Genomic DNA, 22331 nt, shown 5'->3' on the forward strand with positions numbered 1-22331 from the left:
GTCTAAAACAGTGCCTGCCGATATTATTATATCAAAATACCCAGATAAAATGATTCCTCAAGGCTAAATATGTGTTAATAATCAATCGATTTAGCCCAGAAAAAGTCTACAGTTTAAATAAGCCCTTATGAAGCCCTTATTTACAATCGTAATAAACATGGCTTACCGGATCCCATAGGGAAAATGACAGCTTCCAGCATTACATCGTCTTGTTAGAATGTGTCATACCTCAAGCAGCAAGGGACTGCAAACTGTTCCCCCAACTGAAGTTAATTGCTCTCAACAGTCCTGTGTGGAACAGCCATGGATTTTAGTTACGGTTGCTAAAATCATTTTCCTCATACAAACAGAATTCTTCATCTCTTTTCTGTTTCTGAGTAAATAGTACGTACCAGCACTATTTGAAAATAACAAACTCTTGATTGAATAATGAAAAACTACAGTTAAACACTAAAAAACTCTAAGCCATCTCCGTGGAGATGTTGCCTGTACAACGGCAAAGAGAATGACTGGGGTAGGCGGAGCCTAGGAGGGATCATGTGACCAGCTTTGCTGGGCTCTTTGCCATTTCCTGTTGGGGAAGAGAATATCCCACAAGTAAGGATGACGCCGTGGACCGGACACACCTATGTTGGAGAAATACATGTTTTTTTTAATATGTGTATATACACATATTAACATATAAGCATATATATTTATAAAGAACACACAGTTACCATAGACCACTATGTAAAGGTACTTTTACGTGCTGTTTTTTTTTTTCTAACACCCCACTCCCACCAACTTTAACCGCTCATAACTGCAAACTCGCGGTAGCAATAACCAGCCACTTGTAATGGCTGGTTATTTAACGTGCACCCGTGAACGGGCAAATTTGCTGTTTGCGGGAGTGCGATAAATTAGCGCTCCACTTTTAATCTGCCCCTTAATGTTTATTGCTATAGATGTACATTAAAGTCTATGAGAAGCAACCTTTGAATGCAAATATTGAAATGTTCCTTTTTTTACATTTGGGTATTAAAAGAACAGTCAACATTATTTGTGTTCCACCAATGCTTTTGTGACTTTGGAACTGGGATTATTCACTGTACTACAGTCTATTGGATGTATGGTATAGCATTTGATTGTCTGTAACCTCTGTCTGATTTTAATAGAAAGAAAGTCTCTAAAAGGATTGACTGGTAGTGCAGCCCCCAAGCTCCTTAGCGGTTCCTAAAATATACTTATCAAACAATTCATAAGAATAAGACATGGGGCATTACAAATTGCATTTTTTAAAAGGAAAACAATGTTTACTTTCTTTTTAAGACTGACAATAATAAATAATCAACAGACAAAGAAAGTCTTCTTATAAGCCTGTTTTCCCTCGGTTGAAGACCCTCGACTGCATCAATGATTGTTTAAATGGCTTTTGAAAGTTAAAAACAAATAAGTCCATACTTACAGTACTGCGAAAACGCCAGTCTGTGAGGTGGTACAATTGGTGATTTGAATACCTTTGTAAGTCTGGGTTACTTTGTTACACCATGCAAGAAGTGACTGACTCCCCCTTGGACTTAGAGGAGCACCTGTTTTTGGAGGTATCTAGAAAAACAAAACAAACTAATGGCTGGTCATCTCCGATGACCACCAAAATAAAGAAAAAAGTTGTACTTTATCAGTATGCTTTTTTACATGTAGATTTTAAGTATATGTATTTATTTTTTAAATTACAAGCGTAAAGAAAAAGAAGGAAACACAACAAAACGTAAAATTGTTTTTTCCCCTTAATGTGTTTTCAATGACTTGTTATACCACCTGCAAAGTATAAAATGTATGAGAAATTGCATTTTCAGGTTTATTTTTGTATATGAAATTGCTGATTTTGCGCTTTAAAACTACAGCCAATTGAAATGGGTTGGGCTTGCAGGTAATATCAGATCTCGTTATGTTATCACTTTGTGTACACACACTTGCTTCCTTATTTTATATTGTTTGTAAACCAAAGCCCAATACTTGGAAATGTAGCATTTTATTAGTTATCGCTTCTACCCCCCACCGGAAATGTAATTTTTTTTTCTGGCTGTGTTTACATTGCCTGTCAATAGCCTGGTCCTAAGGCCAGAATTTTTTAGTATAGGTGGGGGTACCACAGGCTAAATCATCTATTCCAAATGCCGAAATAGGGGTAAAGGAGCTAATTGTAAACCATTTAATACACTCCAGCAGGTAAAATTGATCACTTGGAACAATTAAAGGGGGCATTTTTTGGGGGTAAACTGTCCCTTTAATGGGTGGGAAAAATATGCTGTGGATACAAGCAGAAACCTCAATAATACACCTTTATCAGTAATTTTAGTACAATAACAAAAACTTTATAGTGATTTACTAAAAATCTATAGATCCTTTCATTAAAAGTCTTCTACATGGAAGAAAATACAACAAAACAATAAAAAATCTTTTTTTTTTTTTTGGTGTAGGGAGTAAAGGCTTGCAACACAAGTTTTTTATTTCTTCAAATTATATGATTTTTACCTGAGGAACATTGATATAATTTCCTGCTATCACAACTTATTCGGTGTAATCAGGTTTCCTGCACTGATGTTACTAACTTCTGATTTGTAAAAAGAGATTGATCTCTAAATAAAAAAAAACCCATATGAATTAAGTGTATTTGTTGTTGAGTTTTCAGTGTATCAAAAATAAACATATATTCTACATAAGAAAAAGGTGTGTGATACTTTCAATTATACCAGATTCATATTATTTTCAGGCATGAAAAAAGATAACATGTTCAGATGCAGTTATATCATAATGCTAATCCTTTAGAAGTGACATCTACCGATAATTTCTTAGCAGTGTTTGCTATATAAGGATGTGTTGGTGCCCCCCCCCCCCCTGCTCAGTTATGCCACTAATACTAGACACGGTCATTCCATTTCTAATCTAATTTAACAAGCACATATTGTCTAAGGGAAGGCATAGGTACTGGGTACCCATCACTAGTGTAGGCTTGTACTATATATCATAGTGCTAGAAGATAGTACAATATGAAGATACCTCAATGGTGTGAATTATGTGCATGAATGAAATGTAACAGTGAGTGTATTGATATGATTAATATTATTCTACTAACCCTATCACGTGAAGAATTAAATTATTATACAGGGTTATAGGGGGTACAGAAGGTATGGAGTCATCTAATAACTTACCTGTCATTATCAAGGCAGATGTTTAGGGGCCTATTTATGATGGTGTGAGCGGACATGATCCGATATAGCAGATCATGTCCGCTGCACATCGATAAATGCCGACAGCATACGCTTTCGGCATTTATCATTGCACCAGCAGTTCTTGTGAACTGCTGGTGCAATACCACCCCCTGCAGAATCGCGACCAATCGGCCGCTAGCAGAGGGTGTCAATCAACCCGAATCCGGTTGATTTCTGTCCGCCGTCTCAGAGCAGGCGGACAGTTTATGGAGCTTGATAAATATGCCCCTTAGCCTTTTCTGAATGGATGATTCACTTTGTGCACTGATGACAGGTGGAAAATTACTTATAGACCAGGGAACACAAATACTTACCCACTTATAGGTGTTCCTGGACGATACAATAGAGGCCACGGCTGGTTCACTTAAGTAGACAAAAAAAGAAATCACAGTTGATTACTGATGTCAAAACACAGTGAATGATGTGCCATTAATACACATACATGCTCTACTGTAAAGTCTTCAATAGAAAGGCCTTGACTTGTTTGCTATTTATTAAGCTATTTAATTACTATATTACCATAGCCAGATACAGGTGTGGGACTGTACATTGGCTGTGAGTAAGTTTTAAAACTATGTTATTGGTAATAATCATTGGCCATTTGTATATCTGCCCATAACAAACTTCACCCAGCCTGGAAACCACTGACCACCGTATAATATGCAGGTTATTTAAATAACAATCGTTAAAGTAAAAGTCAATCCTAGTATTTGTGAAACGCTAAGATTGACCATTGAAGCAAATAAAGGGGACTTTCATTCATGAAGTATAACATACGTCAGGCAGAAAGCTCCTTTATTTGTTTCAAGCATTCACCATTCTGAGCTGCTAAGGCAGCCAAAGGCAGAACGCTATTTTGCTTGAGAGGTGCCGTTTTCAGTCCCCTTAATTTGTTTCAATGGTCAATCCTAGCAAAGAGCACCCCAGCAAAGCTGTTAAGCATCACTTCCCTTCCCACAAACCCCAGTCATTCGACCGAAGGAAAAGGAAAGAAAGAAACACAAGGTAAAGAGCTGCCTGAGGTTTATATAAACAAAACTGCCTGAAAAAACAGGGAGGGCCGTGGATTCACCGTGTCAAGAAATAAATACATTTATCAGGTAAGCATAAATTTTGTTTTCTTTCTTATGACACGGTGAGTCCACAGAATCATCAATTACTGTTGGGAATCAATACCCAAGCTAAAGGACACAGGTGATAAGGGAGGGCAAGACAGAAGGCACCACTGCTTGCGGAACCTTTCTCCCAAAAGAAGCCTCAGCCGAGGTAAAAGTATAAAATCTATAGATTTTAGAAAAAGTGTGCAAAGAAGTCCAAGTCGCAGCCTTACAGATCTGTTCTACAGAGGCCTCATTCTTGAAGGCCCAAGAAGAAGACACAGCCCTGGTGGAATGAGCTGTAATTCTCTCAGGAGGCTGTTGACCAGCAGTCTCATATGCCAAACGAATTATACTTCTTAACCAGAGAGAAAGAGAAGCAGCATTAGCTTTCTGACCCTTATGTTTTCCACAAAACAAACAAACAAAGGAGTTGTGTAATATGAAAAGAAGGATTAGGACAGAGAGAAGGAACAGCGATTTCCTGGTTAATATTCCTGTCTGAAACAACCTTAGGAAGAAAACCAAACTTGGTACGGAGAACTGCCTTATCTGAATGAAATATGAGATAAGGAGAATCACACTGCAAGGCTGAGAGTTCAGAAACTCTCTGAGAAGAAGAAATAGCAGTAAGAAACAAAACCTTCCAAGATAATAACTCAATATCTAAGGAATGCATGGGCTCAAACAGAGCCTGCTGCAAAACTTTAAGAACAAGATTAAGATTCCAAGGTGGAGCAACTGATTTAAACAGAGGCCTGATTCTGACCAGGGCCTGACAAAAAGATTGTACATCCGGCATGTCCGCCAGATGCTTGTGAAGCAGAATGGAAAGAGCAAAGATCTGACCCTTGAGGGTACTGATAGATTACCCCTTCTCAGGGCCATCCTGGAGAAAAGATAAAATCCTTGGGATTCTGACCTTACTCCAAGAATATCCTTTAGACTCACTCCAATAAAGATATTTACGCCATATCTTATGGTAAATCCTTCTAGTAACAGGCTTACGAGCCTGAACATTGGTCTCAATAACCGACTCGGATAAACCACACTTGGCTAATATCAAGCGTTCAATCTCCAAGCAGTCAGCTTGAGAGAAACGAGATTCGGAGGAAGGAAGGGCCCTTGAAGCAGAAGGTCCTTCCTGAGAGGTAGTCTCCACGGAGGTAGGGACGACATCTCTACTAGATCCGCATACCAGATCCTACGAGGCCACGCAGGAGCTATTAAAAACACAGATGCTCTCTCCTGATTGATCTGAGCGATGACTCGCGGATGGAGAGCAAACGGAGGAAACAGATATGCTAACCTGGAGTTCCAAGGAACTGCCAGAGCATCTATCAGAAAGGCTTGAGGATCCCTCGACCTCGAACCGTACTTTGGGAGCTTGGTGTTTTTACGAGACGTCATCAGATCCAATTCTGGTAACCCCCATTTGGTCATTAACCTGGAGAACACTTCCGGATGGAGTTCCCACTCCCCGGGATGGAAAGTCTGTCTGCTCAGAAAATCAGCTTCCCAATGGTCCACTCCTGGAATGTAGAGGCAGATAAACAACCATTGTGAGCCTTCCCCCACTGGATGATCCGTGCCACATCCTTCATGGCTAAGGAACTCTGAGTTCTCCCTTGGTGGCTGATGTAGGCCACTGAGGTTATGTTGTCTGTCTGGAATCTGATAAACCGGGCTAGGGCCAGCTGAGGCCAAGCCATCAAGGCATTGAAGATCGCTCTCAACTCCCAGAATGTTTATGGGGAGAGCAGATTCCTTCTGAGACCAAAGTCCCTGCGCCTTCAATGAGTTCCAGACTGCACCTCAACCTAACAGGCTGGCATCGGTGGTCACAATTACCCAAGAGGGTCTCTGAAAACATGTCCCCTGCGACAGAAGTTCTTGTGACAGCCACCACGAAGGGAGTCCTTTGTTGATTGATCCAGAACTATTCTCTGAGATAGATCTGTATAATCCCTGTTCCACTGTGCGAGCATGCATAACTGCAGAGGTCTCAGGTGGAACCATGCAAACGGAACTATGTCCATGGAAGCCACCATCAACCCGATTACCTCCATGCATTGGGCTACTGATGGTCGATCCACCGACTGTAGGGACAAGCAAGCGGACAGAATCCTGGCTCTTCTGACCTCCGTCAGAAATATTTTCATTGTTAGAGAATCTATAATGGTTCCTAGGAAGATCACCCTTGTAGCTGGAACAACAGAACTTTTCTCCAGATTGACCTTTCAACGGTGGGAACGAAGAAATGCCAACAAGGTTCTTGTGTGAGAATCTGCCAGTTGTAGGGATGGCGCCTGAACCAGAATGTCGTCCAGATAAGGCACCACTGCAGTTCCCGGGCCCGAATTACCACCAATAGAGCTAGCAGAACCTTTGAAAAAACTCTGAGTGCTATGGCAAGGCTAAAAGAAAGTGCCACAAATTGATAGTGTTTGTCTAGATAGGCAAACCTCAGATATTTGTGATGGTCCCCATGAATGGGAACATGAAGGTAAGCATCCTACAGGTTTATGATTGACATGAATTGGCCCTCTTGAATCAGAGAAGGACGGAACTTTGAGAAATTAGTTTAGTAACTTGAGATCTAGAATGGGACTGAAAGGTTTGAACCCTAGACCCTGTTTCTGTCTTGGAAAAGGCGCTATCACTTGTGATAGGGAAAGGTCCTGAACCTATTTCAAGAACGCCTCTCTTTTTGTCTGGTCCACAGATAATCTTGAGAGGTATAACCTGCCCCTGGGAGGGAAGGTTTTGAACTCCAACTTGTACCCCTGGGAAACTATGTTCACTGCCCACATCTTTTTCCCAAGCTTGTGTGAACAGAGAGAGTCTGCCCCCCACCTGATCCGGTCCCAGATCGGGGGTAAACCCTTCATGCTGACTTGGACTCAGCTGCGGACTTCTTGGATTGCTTCCCCTTGTTCCAAGACTGACCAGGCTTCCAAGAGGGCTTGGGTTGTTCTTGTTTGGAAGAAGCCGGGGAAGATTTACCTCTGAAGTTACGAAAGGAACGAAAATTAGCCTGGCATCCCTTCATCTTGTTCTTCTTGTCTTGAGGCAGAAAAGAACCTTTACCACCCTTGATATCTGCAATAATTTCCGCTAAGGCTGGACAGAACAAGGTCTTACCTTTGTAAGGAATTGCCAAAAGCTTAGATTTAGAAGAGACATCAGTAGACCAAGACTTAAGCCATAACGCTCTACGCACTAAGATTGCAAAACCAGAAATCTTGACTCCCAACTTAATGACCTGTAAGGAAGCATTTGTGATAAAGGAGTTAGCTAACTTAAGAGCCTTTATCTTATCCTGAATTTCCTCCAAGGAAATTTCCATTGAATAGGCTCAGACAGAGCATCGAACCAATAGGCCGCCACACTGGTTACTGTGGTAATGCACACTGCTGGTTGTCATTGTAACCCCTGATGAATATACATTTTCTTTAAAAAGACCTCCAGCTTTTTATCCATAGGATCTTTGAATGAACAACTGTTCTCAATAGGAATAGTAGTTCTCTTTGTCAAAGTGGAAATAGTCCCTTCCACCTTTGGAATCGTCTGCCACGACTCCTTTATGGAATCAGCCACTGGAAACATCTTCTTAAAGACAGGGGAGGGAGAGAAGGGAATCCCTGGTCTCTCCCATTCCCGGGTGATAATTTCCGTGGCACTGTCTGGAACTGGAAACACCTCTCCAGGAGAGTGGACAGCAAAATATCTATTTAATTTACTAGATTTCTTAGGGTTGACTGCGACAAGCACATCAGAGTCATCCAAAGTAGCTAAAACCTCCTTAAGTAACAGATGGAGGTGTTCAAGCTTAAATCTGAAGGAAACCACTTCCGCATCAGAAGAAGGAATTACACTATCCGAATCTGAGATTTTACCCTATCTTCATGTTCAGACTTATGGGAAAGAGCAACCTGGTTAGCCTGAACAGGATCAGAAACCTTACTATCTGATTTTCTAGACTTCCTCTTACGTTTCCCGTGCAGCAAGGGAATGGCAGCTAGTGCCTCAGATACCGCAGAGGATACCTGGGCGGCAATCTCTGCCTTCAAAAAAACTCCATCAAGAGCCTGCGAGGAACCGCAGGGCACTGCTTGAGACAGTAAAGGAACATAGGGGACTTGAGGAGGAGACTGTGGCATTGCCTTAACAGAATCCTCCTGAGAGAATGGCGGCTCAGTAATAAAAAGTCTGTCCTTATAAATTAAGGTTCTTTCAATGCAAGAACCACAAAAGGGCAAAGGAGGTTCAACAAGGCCACTACAACAAATTTTGCACTCTGCTTCAGGAGTAAACTGAACGTCCATCTTTGCAAAAAAATAACAGAATAATAAAATCCTTCTTTTTGTTTTTTTTCTTTGATTTATAAGATCAAGTACTGTCTCTTTAATTTTTAACCAGCAAAGATCGGTTTACAAACCGCAACACAAAAATAAAAGCTCCCTCTTAAAAAACGACCCCTTAACAAGGACTTTTAATAAAGCAGTTAGAGAAACACTTCAGCGTTAAGCTGGGGTGAGACCTGCCCTGCGAAACTGAAGGAGACTGAATTCCGGAACCAGCCCGCTATTCCACTGCATGTAAAGCTGCCAAGTAATGGAAATGGGAAAAAGAGCGCAAAGCTAGAGCGCTCTGAAGCCGGAGAAGAAACTCCGCCCCTGTGACGTCACGGAATGGACGAGAAAACGGCCCGTAAAGAAAACCTATTAAAATTGTGCCACCTCCATAACAATTGATCATCATAAGTCGAGCACTGAACCACCAAAATAAAAACTTTGACCTATTTGTTTTTATTTATAATACTCTCACACCACCGTAACACAGCAGAGCCCTGCCCCTGTTTAATGTATCCTGAGCTCAGGATAACTTACCCCATATATGGTGCAGTGAAAAATTCATGTGCTAGGAAAACTGAATGAAATTCAAATTGGCACTTACCTGCACCCCTGTCCGACAGGAAAGACATCTCACCGATATGAGAGGAAGCCACTCCTCACAGAGACCTATGGAAGGATAAGAACAGAGTAAGCCTACTCTGGTATTCTATGAGAGGGCAGCAACTTGTCAGGAAAACACAGTGAGGCCCACCCCACAAGTTCCTGACTGCTTAAAAGCTACCACAGTCCTACTGAAGAGACTAACGTGGAATACAGCTAAACCCAGTAGATAGGGAAGATCAGAGCAAGCAAGCACTGACTTCAAAACAAAAAATCTTGATAGAAGAATCTAACACCTAAACTTCACCTTCTCCTTGCACTGAAGGCAAAGAGAATGACTGGGGTTTGTGGGAAGGGATACTTAACAGCTTTGCTGTGGTGCTCTTTGCCTCCTCCTGCTGGCCAGGAGTGATATTCCCAACAGTAATTGATGATTCCGTGGACTCACTGTGTCATAAGAAACAAAATAGAATTATATCCTAAACATATATACATAGCCCACAGTGCTTGCTTTATCCTCAGCAATTCTACTGTACTTCTCAAGATGGCTACCAAGGTCATCTGTGTCCAAAATAAAAAATATTGATGTGGTTTAACTGAGAAAGAGACGGGAACGTTGGAGAAAAAAGGAATATGAATCTGTGGTCATAAGAATAAGTAATTAAAAAGGGCAACTGAAAGTGATTTAACCATTTAAAGTAAGTAAATGTATAAAACAGAACAAACTATAAAACAGATTAAAGTCATCACGGGAGGGAAATGGCAGATATAAAGCAGGTAATGGTAACACAAGGCGAGAAGCGAAATAAAGACATGCAGTATGAGAACGATGAAAAGGAGCATAAAAATGTAATGAATCAGTGGGGAGAATACAGGAAATTGCATCAATGCAATCACTTTATATACTGATGTGTAACCAATGCTCAGTACGTTTATTATATTCTTCTTCCATTTTCCATTTTATAACGCAGGGTCCATAATAATGATGAGAAGTTATGAATGCCGGTCATTTCCACTAACCCAAGCCACTGTACACTGTAATACTCTAGAAAACTAGTTACCCTCCATCTGAAAAATGTCTGTAGCAGAACATCAATGGCTTAACCACATCAATGGCTTAACCGCTGTCATAACAGGAATTGGTTAGAGTTATTTCTGTTCCTGCTGCAGTAAGGCGTGCTGTACATTTAAGGAGGCCTAGAAGATCAATTAAAGGGACAGTCTACACCAGAATATTTATTGTTTTAAAAGATAGATAATCCCTTTATTACCCATTCCCTAGTTTTGCATAACCAACACATTTATAATAATATATGTTTTACCTCTGTGATTATCTTGTATCTAAACCTCTGCAAACTGCCCTTTATTTGAGTTCTTTTGACAGACGTGCATTTTAGCCAATCAGTGCGGGCTCCTAGGTAACTCCACGTGCATGAGCACAGTGTTGTCTATATGAAACACATGAACTAACACCCTCTAGTGGTCAAAAACTGTCAAAATGCCCTGAGCTTGGAAAATTGTTTAAAATTGCATTCTCTATCTGAATAATGAAAGTTTGTTTTGGACTAGACTGTCCCTTTAAGTCTTATTTACGGTAGTCCTTATAAGCTCTCATTTTGCAGCATGAGGCTGCTTGTGTATTTAGTGTGCTAGCTACATCTACTCTAGCAATTTACTTTTTGTTTTTCTGGTTTTGATTTGGCTTCTCCAGACTCTGCTTTTGTTAAACTCCTTGGGCCAAATGGACGTAGCTCTACGTCATGCGATAGACAGCCCATCTTACCACATAATGTATATCTAAGCCCAAGCAGTCTAGTTACCATATGAAGGCAGAGTGCCAGACCGTGTCACTGTCTGTAACAATCTTTGTTAGTGCTGGTTGGAGGTGTGAGAGGAAACGCGGGAGGTGGGTGGACGGCCCAGCAGCAGAGGGGGGACTCCACCCGAGAATATTTTTAAGGTAGAGGGAGGGATGGAATACTACACAGAATCGGGGGCCCCTACATAACGTTTACGGTGAGGGAGGGAAGAGGTGAGGGTGACCCCTAAACAACATAAAAAATAAATAATAAACTATAAACTAGATGCTGTCAGACAGCTGCCAGTACCTAAGATGGCTGCCACTGGTGGGAGGGGAGGGTTAGGGAGTTGCTTGAGAGGGATCAGGGAGGTGGGAGGGTTGAGGAGGGTTTCCTACACTGCAGAAAAAAAAAGAAAAATAAGCACTAAACTGCATAAGATGGTGGTGAGGAACGTGGGCAGGTGAGGGAGGAGAGCTGTTTGGGAGGGATCAGGGAGGTGGGAGGGTAAGCCCTATATTACAATACTATTAATCTTACAAGTTAACTAATGAAGCCATTCACTGCCAGGAATTTCAGAAGTGCATGTGCGCAGCTGCATTTAGCAGCTTTCTTATTACCAATTCATTCATGTCTGCTATTTTTGAACAAAGGAGAACCCATTGAAGCTTTTACAACCATTTGTATTATGGCTGCACAAGCAGTATGTAAATAATTTTAATGAGAAGCCCAAAATTTGTGAAAAAGTTAACAACTTTTTTATATTATCACATGTGGCGGGAAAATGGTGGCATAAAATTTACCAAAATGGGCCTAGATCAATAGCCTGGGTTGTCTACATAAAAAAAGTCTAATAGGAAAAAAAATAAGAAAGGCTCTATTTCTGTTTAAATGGAGCAATAGCAAAAATGTAAAAAATTCTTCAGTATTTTGGGTAAGTTCTATAAAATCCCCGGTAGCAAAGGGGTTCATTTCTTTAGTTGGACTGACTTGTTTTTTGTACTTCAGGATTTATGGATGTTGCAATTGTATTCTGATTTTGTACTGTTTTTTCCTGTGGTTTAAAGGATTGTCTAGCTCTGTATTTTATAATTCCTTAGCAAAGAATAGTGACTTTGTAGTTTGTCTCTGGTTATTTACCTACACTCTCATTGCTGTTTTCTGCGTCTCCACTGTTCTATTCAAGTTAGTTTTTGTCTGGATAGTGAGACCAAATTTTCACCAAGGTATCTTTCCCTTTGGTATTTTGAGTTATTCATTTACAACAAATAAAGTAAGTTGGTATACATTTGGGGCTTGCTCACGATACAGCTTATTACAAAAGTATTCATCAGTGATAAGCAACACCCGGTTACATCTCTTGCTTTGTTATTCTTATCACTTTATTTCCCTTTAAAATGAATCTATTTAAATACTAATGTTTGTTCTATATCACATGAATCTAATATAAAAACACTGGGTGCAAGTAAGATTACCATGTGCAATATATCATACAGTCATTTTTGCTTTTATCGCTTTCCTGTAAATTATGTCCATTACTTTTATTGTACATATTTAGCATATTTAGATGTGTTAGTGAAGCGTTAGATAAATTAAACCAAGTACGTATTTGAACACAACACTCGCTTTATCCTCAGCCATTCTGCCTTAATTCATAAGATGGTTACCGAGGTCCTCTTTGTCCAAAATAAATAAAATAATGTTGTGGTTTGAAAGAGAAAGAGATGGGGGGGGATTGGTTGTAAAGGGCATAAAATAAACAAGGAAAAAATATCAGAATAATTGAATGTACTAAAACAAGTAAAAATAAGAAAAAGTTTTAAACAGAAAAAAATATAGAAAACAGATTAAAGTCATTGTGGGAGGGAAATGAAAGACATAATGGTTAAAGCTGTCAATTATGTATATTATTTAAAACTCAAAAATGTAATTTATTTGAATACTATCTATTAGGTATAAATCATATAAATAAGCAAACGTTTATACTGTCTGCTATATACTCACCATTTAGTTGGTGTCTATGTGGTAGGCAAATTTAACTTTCAATAAATGCTCTTTCTGATGGTATCGAGGGTGTGGTATTTCCAAAAAGTAATTAAGAAATGTTTATTTCTCCACTGCTCCTCATTACATCTGTAGTAGAGAGAATAAAATAGACTGGACCTAAACAGACTGGGTATCATGACCCTCAGTGACCCAAACTGTACATCTACAGCCAAAAACAAACTTTATTCCAAACACACACGTCTTCATTTCGCCCTATATTGTGATAGTTTACATCACCCTGTACTTGATGGGTACTATAAAATATAGAGTTTTGAGAAAAACAATAAAATACTTCTTCCCTAGTATAATATTCAAAGCATGTAGACATAGCCATAAAACTAAAATTTGAGGTAAAGAATTCAAGATTAACAAATACATTAGATGTACTGATTCTGGTATGATTTATAAAGAGAAAGCTCCTGTTTTTTTTATTTGATCGGAAGGATATATTCTTCTCCTTTATCAAAAGAGAGGGGAGGGTCCAATGGCACTACCTAAATATTAAGGTGACTGCACCCTATATAAAGTAATAATAGCCTGTCGGCTTATCAGATCACAGGGTGGGGGGTGCTGTGTATTAGATATACTAGAGAGATAGCAAAATGGGAACGATCATTTAAGAATACACATGCAGCACTCGCTGCAGACATGTTCAAATCATAATTATGTATGGATTCAAAGGGGTCAAGAAGATAATTCGCTATAGGTCAGTTAAAATATAACTTTTATTGGAAAAACATAAAAATAAAGAATTTAAAATACTGGGATGTGCGATTAAAATAAACAACTAGAGAGGATTTTAATGGCAATATGGGACTCTGGACCATATAAGTGGATAGACGTGGTGTTGCTAGCTGCAATGTTTGGATAAGTGTGTCAGTATGGTTGGTGTAAACACAGGCGTAACTAGAAACCACAGGGCCCAGGTGCAAGACTCTAAGAAGGCCCCACCCCCTCAAAAAAAGGTAAATTTAATACATATCTTTTTTTTTTTACATTTAACACAGGGGGGAAAATTTGAATCAGATTACTTGTCTGCAAAAGGAGATACACTGTGCCCACAGTCTGTGAGATGTTCTGACCCCCTATTACTGTATATAGTGACACTGTTTAATGCACCTGTACTCTATATAGTGAGTTAGTGACACAGTCTGTAATCTGCCGGTGAGATGGCTGGCCTGGCCCTACCCACCCCAATACTTTATAAAGTGACCACAGTAGTCTGTAAGATGGTCCATCCCCCCCCCCATACTGTATATAGTGGTACTGTATAGTGACACTGTTTACCCCCGCCGCTCCCATGCTGTAGTAACAAGGTCTGTAATTTGCTGATCCCACAAACATACACAAACACACACATACATACATAAACACTCACACACACACACTTAAACACCAATGGGTAAAACAGAAACACGAACCCCTGTAGTCAGAGACACTAGTGAAGCATCATGTCACACTCACATGATATCAATGCAGGCAGCGGGAGGTCAACATTTTTTATTGACATTTTTTTTAATTTTTTTCAAGCTGGGCCCCCACCTTCAGGGGCCCAGTCGCAGTTGCGACCTCTCCACCCCCTGTAGTTCCACCCCTGGGTGTAAACATACATTCAATATCCTGTGATCGTATGGTAGCTAATCCTTGGCTACATGTAACTGCGTTACTTATTATAATATATCTCCCGTTGAGTGGTTGTAGCCGGGTATTAGAGGCAGCTAACACAATATCAGATCTAATGGATAACAGTGCCTAATTTGTCAAGTCTTACGGCATAAAATTGTAAATCCATTTATATTGTCTCTTAGATAGTTGTACCATAAGACAAATTAAAATAAAGTATGTAACAATTTTTAGGTAATCAGTTACCTCCTATTACACATTACTGTATAATGCATATGAGAATTTGCTGGTAGAGCAGCAGGATTACTAAAATTGCGTTCCGTTAGCTGTCACATAATTATTAAAGCTCAAAATATCCCTCTTTATGCATTCATCGTATGAGCTAGCAGTCATTCTGTCAGGCCCTTAAATACATATACCGGATTTGGCACAAATACCATATTAAAGAGCAGTTTCACTCTGTAAAGTGCCAACTAAATATTGGAGCTTTAATTGGTATAGATAGTGCGTTGTTCTATTTGTGCTGGGTCCACCGTCCACAAATGAATTACACATAAACGTTATTATATGGCATATAGAAAAACCTCCATAGGTTCCCTAACAAACACAGGAGCTCCCAGACTCCACACCAGTGCCCTAACATGTTTTGCGTGTATCACGGCTTTTTCGAAGGGTAAGCGCGCGTCGCGCTGGAGGCGAGTTTTTATGCGTTAGCTGAAGACAGTCTACGCCCCTTGTCTGACGTCACTGTGACGTTAGCTGTCAGAGGTATTGAAGATAATCTGACGTTAGAGCCTCAGTTGTTCAGTCCAAGTCACAAAATATGACTGGAATTCGTAATTAGTGTTAACTAATTACGGTGACCATATATGCTCTTACAGTGTGTGACATACATTTCAATGCTTCTGTTGGTATATGGACATAAATATAGGGTAATCCTGTTGTTCCATAAGTGTAAGTGAAATACATATAAAAATTTTAAATAAAAAAGGGAACAATATCTTATCCCTATGTGGCAACGTGTGATTGTGCCTAAATACATTATGATACATATATTTATATAAACTAAGAGTTATATATAGATATAAATCATCAGCACAAAAATATAGTGCTTACTGTGCATTGAGGGTCTAATAAAGATGTAGCCCATCTTATATAGGAGTGGTGATCGTGACATAGTATTAGACGTGATTGCCAAAAAGTATAAAAAAATGTAACTATGAATTGAGTTGACTAGATTTTTGTCAAAGACAATAAAGGAATAACTTAAGTGAATATGTTATTGGGGTGACAAACTAAAAGCTACAGAATGGGTGTAGGGAGTGTTTACACTATGTCGGGATTATATATATCGTTAGTTGCAATCCCTTGTATATATATATATATGGATACCCATCATGTTTATAATTGTTGTTGATCTAAAGCTGCCACTGTATGTATGAGATTACTGTAATTAGAGTATATGGTCAGTATATATTAATTCATACATTGTAGGTTTCCAACTACTTAGAGGCATGGGCTAATATACTCATGGTGTCAATCAATACATTATTAAAGACTATCGGCTAGATTACAAGTTTTGTCGGTAAAAACTTGCGGGGCTAACGCTCCTTTTTTTCAGCGCTTACTTTAAACAACGCTGGTATTACAAGTTTTCTGAATGGATGCGTTAGCCTCAGAAAAGTGAGCGTTGAGCAAAATTTAGCTCCACTTCTACCTGTAATACCAGCGTTGCTTACGGTAGCGGTAAGCTGGAAAAACGTGCTTGTGCACGATTTTCCCGATAGGATACAATGGGGCTGAGCTAGCTGAAAAAAACCTAACACCTGCAAAAAAGCAGCGTTCAGCTCCTAATGCAGCCCCATTGTTTCCTATGGGGAAATACTTTCTAAGTCTACACATAACACCCTAACATGAACCCCGAGTCTAAACACCCATAACCTTACACTTATTAACCTCTAATCTGCCGCCCCCAACATCGTCGCCACCTGCATTATACTATTAAACCCTAATCTGCTGCCCCTAACATCCCCGACACCTATATTATATTTATTAACCCCTAATCTTCCGCCCCCGTCGCCACCACCTACCTACACTTATTAACCCCTAATCTGCCGCCCCCAACGTCGCCGCTACTATATTAAATGTATTAACCCCTAAACCTAAGTCTAACCCTAACACATCGTAACTTAAATTTATTTTTAATAAATCTAAATAAAATTTCTAAAATTAAATAAATTAATCCTATTTAAAACTAAATACCTATAAAATAAACCATAATATAACTACAATATAACTAATAGTTACATGGTAGCTATTTTAGGATTTATATTTATTTTACTGGCAACTTTGTATTTATTTTAACTAGGTACAATAGCTATTAAATAGTTAATAACTATTTAATAGCTACATAGTTAAAATAATTACAAAATTACCTGTAAAATAAATCCTAACCTAAGTTACAAATACACCTAACACTACACTATCAATAAATTAATTAAATAAATTAACTACAATTATCTAACATAAAATACAATTAAATAAACTAAACTATATTACAAAAAAAACCAAACACTAAATTACAAAAAATAAAAAAATATTACAAGAATTTTAAACTAATTACACCTAATCTAAGCCCCCTAATAAAATAAAAAAGTCCCCCAAAATAATAAAATTTCCTAAATTAAATTACAAAGTAATCAGCTCTTTTACCAGCCCTTAAAAGGGCTTTTGCGGGGCATTGCCCCAAAGTAATCAGCTCTTTTACCTGTAAAAAACAAACAAATACAATACCCCCCCCAACATTACAACCCACCACCCACACACCCCTACTCTTAAACCTACCCGATCCCCCCCCTTAAAAATTTTTTGCATTGGATCAGCCAATAGAATGCAAGGTCAATTCTATTGGCTGACCCTAGTGGATAGACAGAGTTGAGTAAAAATATCCACTTGTTTTCTGCACGTAATAACGATGATTCTAAGTTGCCACCTCTGATTCCTAGGTTGATTTTTTGTAACCCAAAACATTGTTGATCTGATTGTTTGGAGTTATGCTTTGTTAGAAAATGCCTGGCAACAGAGGTGATTGTTTTGCCTGTGTTGGCATCTTTTTGAGCATTTTTAATATTTCTTAGATGTTCCTGTAATCTGATTCTAATTTCCTAGTGGTCATGCCCACATAGATTAGCTCACATTAGCATAGACAACCATATATCACCCCTTGAGTTTGACAACTAATATGAGCATTGATTTGGTGCATTTTGCCAAATCTGTCAACAATAGAGTTCCATTTTTGCATAAAGCTACAGGTGCTACAAGCCTCACATTTGACAGATCCTTTAGTTAGCTTTGTTGTCGTCTTGGAGCCAGAGAAGTGACTTGGGCTGATCATATCTTTGAGGTTATGTGCTCTTTTGTAGCCCACTGAAATACTGTCTCCTAATAGCGGTGCTAATACTGGATCCGATTTCAATATATGCCAGTTATCTTGTAGTATCCTGACAACTTGTTTAGTCTGGGGAGTGTAGGTAGTAATGAATCTTGTTTGTTCATGGGTTTGAGTATCAGCTTGTTTATTGAGTAAATTTTTGCCGAGGTGTTTGTCTGGCTCTGTACTCAGCTTTTTTTATGGATCTCTTGCTGTAACCTCTTGATAGCAATCTGTTAAGTGAGTTCTTTAGCTCTGTAGGGATAGTTTTCTATTGTTGAACAATTTCAATCCTTAGGAATTCTCCAATCAGGAGTGATTTTGATGTACTAGGGGCATGTGCACTTGAACTGTGCAAGATGCTGTTAGTTGCTGTGGAATTTCTGTACACATCTATGTTCTTATGTATTTGAAGGTCCAGAAATGTTATTTCCGTTAGGCTTGCTTCATATGTGAGTTTGATATTTAGATAATTTGTGTTCAGATTTATCAGGAACAAATCCAATTCCTCTTTAGTTCTTCCCAGAGGAACAGCACGTCGTCTATGTATCATATCCACATAGGTATGTGTGACATGTGCTGTGAGTTAACATCAGAGAAGTCTATTTGTTGCTCCCAACAACCTAAAAATAGGCTGGCATAGTTAGGTGCACAGGCAGTGCCCATTGCCGTTCCTCTGACTTGGAGGTAAAACCCATGATTGAAAGTAAAAGAGTTGTGATGAAGTACAAAGCTGAGGAGTTTGAGGATAAAATAATCATGAGAGGTATCTTCCATTGATCCCATTTTAAGAAAGCTGCTGACTGCTTTGAATCCCAGATTATGGTTGATGCTTGTATAAAGTGATTCAACGTGGTCCAAAGTCCCATATTGCCATTAAAATCCTCTCTAGTTGTTTATTTTAATCGCACATCCCAGTATTTTAAATTCTTTATTTTTATGTGTTTTTTCAATTAAAGTTATATTTTAACTGACCTATAGCGAATGATCTTCTTGACCCCTTTGAATCCATACATAATTATGATTTGAACATGTGTCTGCAGCGAGTGCTGCATGTGTATTCTTAAATGGTCTTTCCCATTTTGCTATCTCTCTAGTATATCTAATACACAGCACCCCCCACCCTGTGATCTGATAAGTTGACAGGCTATTATTACTTTATATAGGGTCCAGTCACCTTAATATTTAGATAGTGCCATTGAAACCTCCCCTCTCTTTTGATAAAGGAGAAAAAATATCCTTCCGATCAGATAAAAAAAAACAGGAGCTTTCTCTTTATAAATATTTTAAGAATGATTACAATATTAGCATAAAGAATTTAGATATAAAGGTATTTGGTAAGATGTCAAAAACTGAAAGGGAGGGAATTTAAAAAAAGCCATATGGATTTACAAATTAGACTCTATTTAACTAAAAGGTCTTATTATAGACCTATCAGTGCTGTTTTTTTTAACTTTAATTTCCCCTTATTAATTCTAAAAATGTAGTTTTGATTTTAAGGAGGAAAGATTTTGAGATATTAGTGCCCCAATTTTGGACGAATGGTAAAGTTACTAGTGTCTCTTTTTTCTGTTATTTTTGTTTTCTAACATTTATATTTATTTTATCCCTATTATCTATATCTTTTATATGATACATCATTATTTCTTTTGAATGATATAAGGGATTGTACATCGAGCATAAAAGTATAACAAAATAATATTTGCTTTAATAAAATCAATTGACTTGCCCTATTCAATTCCAATTTAAAGCTGCCAGGCATTAAGATTACTTACGTCCTGAGGGGGCTAGCCGGTGAAGGCTAAGGTGGCCACATGAATCCGTAGCTCTGTGTCAGTGGTCACTAAACTGGGCTGGTTCGTGCGTTCGTACCTATAATACAGCAACAAAACATGTCTCACCATGTAACAGAGCTCGCACTGCACACATAGGTAACAGGAACACCGGCGTGGAACACACATAAACAGCATATTCATCACGGACTTCATCAGCAAACAGACACCATTCTCCTGGTTGTTCACTTAGCTGCCAGGGGGATTTCGCGGCTCAGCTAAAGACACCGGGTGAGTGGAGAGATCCCCATAATAAAGGGCCAGTGGTTCAGACCCTACAGAAGGTAAATTACTCAAATAACGGTAATAACCTGACTACTATATCGCTACACCAGGGCCCATAACGGAGGACAGACTTACCTTGAGGTGCCACAGGAACAAACTCCACGTGCGTAACTCTTCTCTACCCCACAGTGACTTGCATTCATAGGAGGCAGGTGAGGCACTGCCTCCCCTGGCCAATGTGGGAATTACAGCCTATTTTATAAAAAAAAAAAATAAAAAAAAAAAAAAAAAATAGTTTTTGTCAATTTTTTTCCATCTAAAAAGGTGACCCCCCCTACCCCTCCACCAAATTCAGTATTTTATTGAAATGTATTGTTTTAAAAAAAAACAACGTAATATTAAGTAATACATTCATATTGCGCAAGAAGGTAGAGGCCAGCTATCCTTCCATTGTGCAATATGAATGTAATACTGTGCTGTGTTATGGGCCGCTTTAGAGACTGCCACCCAGTGGGGAATAAGAGTTAATGCAGCAGTCTCTCTTGCAGCCCATAAATGCTCCCACCGGAGGCTTGACTCTTCAAGCCTCGGGAGCCCTCAGCCCTGCCTGCTCGCCCCTCAGCCAATCAGACATGACTGCGTCTTAAAACAAAATGTTTGTGCTTGTGCCTAACACCATAGCATCCAGAGCACATTTTAACTCCTTAGCTACCAAAAGGACTGCAGCTTATTCCCAAGCAGTGCAAAGTAGCCCTTTTTGTCAGCTATGGGGTTAAATTTGTGCTCTGCAAGCTATCTTGATTTGCAGGGCAGAAGGTTAGGTGAGAGGGGTTGCCACTCCAATGACACAGTGACAGTGATTTACAACTTTCAGTTTAAGGAACACCAGTCTACTAAAAGTTAGTATGCAAGTTTGTGTGAGGCTTATGTTAAAGGTACACTAAACCTTGGAAAAATCTTTATTTCAAACTAAAATAACATATTAATAAATCATATTGTTAATATGCTTTAATTAAAAATTATTAACGGTTTACTATATATTCATTATCTAAAATTAATATATTTCCAAACCCACACTTACTTGTTTCGATCGCCGTTACCAATAGTGCCTGATAACCTGCGTTATCAATATGGCCGTAATCCGCCGTACTGCGCATGCGCTTTATTTTTGCGCGTCATCCAAAACGTCACCATCCTTTTCATCTGCAGACCGCCGTAATCGAGCATTCTCAACAGATGTTTCAGCGTTCTCGAGCAGGTAAGATGTGAGCGCTTAGCAGCGATAATACTCCTAGTAATAACGAGCATATATATAATTTATCACGCATCGAAATATCTTAAAAAAATCTATCTTGAACTTTAAATAACTAATAGATAGCGATGCGACTAGCAAATAATCCCCCTTGAAGTAACGAGCATTCATAATTAATATTTTTACATGTTTAAAACATTTGATGAAAGAAACTCATATTCAAATTTAATATATTATACATTGTAGGTTTTAATTTCATGCAATATCGGATAGAAATGTTAAAAAGAATGACAGATAGTCACGGTTCTCACAATGCGGTTCCCTGCAAATAAAAGAGTACATATTTGGCAAACACTTTATTGACTATATTATATATGAAAGAGATCTACTTTTAATTAAAATAAGTAAGTTTATTGTTATTTTAAAACAAATTATGGAGATCACGTATAATTGGAAAGTTGCGGGTATCATACAGAGTTGTATTGTGGCAGAAGTGCAAGAGTTTTCTAGCAGGTCAGATGTGAGAGCTTAGCAGCGATAATACCCCTAGTAATAACGAGCATATATATAATTTATCACGCATAGAAATATCTTAAAAACATCTATCTTGAACTTTAAATAACTAATAGATAGCGAGGCTACTAGGAAATTAACCCCCTTGAAGTAACGAGCATTCAGAATTAATATTTTTACATGTTTAAAACATTTGATGAAGATAGTCACGGTTCTCACAATGCGGTTCCCTGTAAATAAAAGAGTATATATTTGGCAAACACTTTATTGACTATATTATATATGAAATAGATCTACTTTTAATT

General features: G+C 38.7%; 1 long non-coding RNA gene across 1 annotated transcript; it reads right to left on the reverse strand.

The window, feature by feature from the left end:
* Positions 1 to 913: 913 nt before the first annotated feature.
* On the reverse strand, positions 914 to 21356 carry LOC128635757 (uncharacterized). The gene is made up of 6 exons (XR_008398577.1): positions 21343 to 21356; positions 20397 to 20513; positions 19980 to 20076; positions 13110 to 13238; positions 3566 to 3614; positions 914 to 1584 (listed from the first exon to the last, which is right to left on the reverse strand). It is a non-coding gene; the product is annotated as an uncharacterized LOC128635757 (long non-coding RNA).
* Between the last annotated feature and the right edge of the window lie 975 nt (positions 21357 to 22331).

The sequence above is a fragment of the Bombina bombina genome, chromosome 7, assembly GCF_027579735.1.
Source record: "Bombina bombina isolate aBomBom1 chromosome 7, aBomBom1.pri, whole genome shotgun sequence".
Classification (NCBI taxonomy): Eukaryota; Metazoa; Chordata; class Amphibia; order Anura; family Bombinatoridae; genus Bombina; species Bombina bombina.